Below are 2,960 nucleotides of genomic sequence, written 5' to 3'. Positions count from 1 at the left end.
TCTCAGTAAAAGTAAAATACTTCCTTAGAGAAAAATGTTTCTGTTTCTGAAACTCCTTCCTTGATATTGATCTGCCGTCAGGCAGCCAGAACGCTTTATGGCTGCCCTAAGGGGCTAAAGGGATACGCGGGCACACATCTCACACTGCTGCTCTGACTGGTGCAAGCAAAGCCTGGACCTTCTACACAAAGGTGGGTTTTTGGAGCATAATGTTCAGATTTTTGCTTTTTACTAGAAGAGGGTGTGTGGTCCTCCTTACCCAAATCGTAATCCAAGCTGTGTGTGGCAAACGTGTCTACTGAGGGTTCTTGCCCCCTGACTTGGAGTTTTAAAATTATTTATTTTTTACTGTGCTGGGTCTTTGCTGCTTTTGCTCAGGGTTTTCTCTACTTGCGGTGAGTGGGGGCGGCTCTCTTGCTGTGATGCATGGGCTTCTCATCGCGGTGGCTTCTTTCGTTGTGGAGCACAGGTTCTAGGGATTTCAGGCATGTGGGATCATCCCGGGCCAGGGATCAAACCTGCATCCCCTGAGCCACCAGGGAAGTCCTGCAGTTTCCCTTCTGATGCTGAACAATATTTACAGTACGATCCCCAGTGAAGAGGCATCCCCACAGGCCAACAGCCAATGGTTCCCAGGACTTCCTGACCTTGGTGTGTGAGTTTTATGTCACACCATCACCATGAGGCTGTCTCAGCCTCAGTCTTACCAGGTGCTTTTACCCAGGGCTAATTTAGAGGCCCTGCACTTGCTTTTGCCTTGGTTGCATGCACTAATCTGCTTGTGCTCTGTTATAGACTGAATATTTGTGTCCACCCCAGATTCATATGTTGCAATCCTAACCCCTAATGTGACGGTGCTAGGAAGTAGAGCCTTTGGAGCTGACTAGGTCATGAGGGTCCGTAAAGAAGCAGAGCACCAACGATGCCAATTGATGCCTTTGAACTGTGGTGCTGGAGAAGACTCCTGAGAGTCCCTTGGACAGCAAGGAGATAAAACCAGTCAATCCTAAGGGAAATCAACACTGAGTACTCATTGGAAGGATGGATGCTGAAGCTGAAGCTCCAGTGTTTTGGTCATCTGACTCATTGGAAAAGACCCTGATGCTGGGGAAGTTTGAGGGCAGAAGGAGAGGAGGGCAACAGAGGATGAGATGGCTGGATAGCATCACAGATGCAATGGACGTGAATTTGGGCAAACTTCAGGAGATGGTGAGGGACAGGGAGGCCTGGCGTGCTGCAGTCCATGGGGTCACAGAGTTGGACAGGACTGGGCGACTGAACAACGGGTCATGAGGGTGAAACCCTCAGTAATGACACAAATGCTCTTATCAAAGAGATCCTGCGGAGCACCCTCGCCCCTTCCACCACGAGAAGATACAATGAGAACACAGGTGTCTGTGAACCAGGAAGCAGGCTCTCACCAGACACCAAATCTGCTGGAGCCTTGATCTTGGACTCCCCAGACTACAAAACTGTGAGAAATAAATGTTTGTTGGTTAAGCCACCCAGTCCGTGGTATGTTTGTCAGAGCAGCTGGACCAGCCTAAGTCATGCCTGATCACCACAGGCGGGCCACAGAGTCAGACCAGCAAGATGCCTCTACACATCAGGGTTGCCCTGGCTCCCACAACTTAATATACTGTTTCTTGTCCTAAATCAAAGCCCCAGAGAGCTGTTTTATCCTTTTGGAATGGTTTAAGTGAGGGATCTTTTTGTTAACCTCCTTTGTAGATCTGAGCTGTTCAGTTCCCATCCAGGGGACTGGAGCAGAAGAGAAGGCAATTCTAAATCCTCTGATGACATCCTCAGCAGAAACTGTTTCCTTCACTTGAAAATCCTGAATTCCTTTGCCTATAAAGACACATCCCAGCTTCTGCCGTCCTTCTCCCATCATTCAGTGATATCAGTCAGTGCTAATTAATGCCATGAATGCAGACGGTCAGTGCAGGGACTCTTTAAGGTGGATGCTTCGTGTTGTTTAGTTGCTAAGTCGTGTATGACTCTTTTGCGACCCCATGAACTGTAGGCTGCCAGGCTCCTCTGTATCCATGGGATTTCTTTTAGATACTCATTATTTAGGTAGTGTAGTCTGAATATTTAACTTAAAAACATGTGTGAGAATGATGTGGGGGATGGAATGAATGATTTACCAGGAGAAGGCACATAGCTTGTATGCTCTGGGTGATGATGACCTCGCCCTGCTCTGTGTCTGGAGGTTGGGCGCTGATTCCTGTCTCCTCCTCCCCACCTTGCCCAGACTATCACCTCCACTCCAGTTAAGATACTGATATCCCCTGAAGAAGGGCATGGCAACCCACTCCAGCATTCTTGCCTAGAGAATCCCATGGACAGAGGAACCTGGGGGGCTAGGGCCCATAGGGTTGCAAAGAGTTGGACACAATGGATGCAACTTGACATGTGCACACTCTGTTTCTAGGGGCTTCCCTGATGGCTCAGTGGGTAAAGAATCTGCCTGCAATGCAGGAGACACAGAAGATGTGGGTTTGATTCCTGAGTCAGGAAGATCCTCTGGAGGAGGAGGATGGCAACACATTCTAGTATTCTTGCCTGGAGAATCCCATGAACAGGGGAGCCTGGAGGGCTACAGTCCAAAGCGAAAGTGAAAGTTTAGTCACTCAGTCGTGTCCGACTCTTTGCGACCCCATGGATTATAGACTACCAGGCTCCTCCGTCCACGGGATTTTCCAGGCAAGGTACTGGAGTGGGTTGCCATTTCCTCCTTCAGAGGATCTTCCTGACCCAGGGATTGAACCCGGGTCTCTCACATTGTAGGCAGACACTTTACCGTCTGAGCCACCAGGAAGTCCCAAAGGGTAGGATCAAAGGGTCGGACATGACAACGCATGCACTAGTGAAAACAAGAAGGACAAGTTTGCTTAAACTGGCAGTGAATTGAATGGCAACCAACGGCTATCTACTTAAAATGAGAAAGAGTTCTG

This window comes from Cervus canadensis, chromosome 29 (genome assembly GCF_019320065.1).
Source record: "Cervus canadensis isolate Bull #8, Minnesota chromosome 29, ASM1932006v1, whole genome shotgun sequence".
NCBI lineage: Eukaryota > Metazoa > Chordata > Mammalia > Artiodactyla > Cervidae > Cervus > Cervus canadensis.
This window is presented reverse-complemented; position numbering follows the sequence as displayed.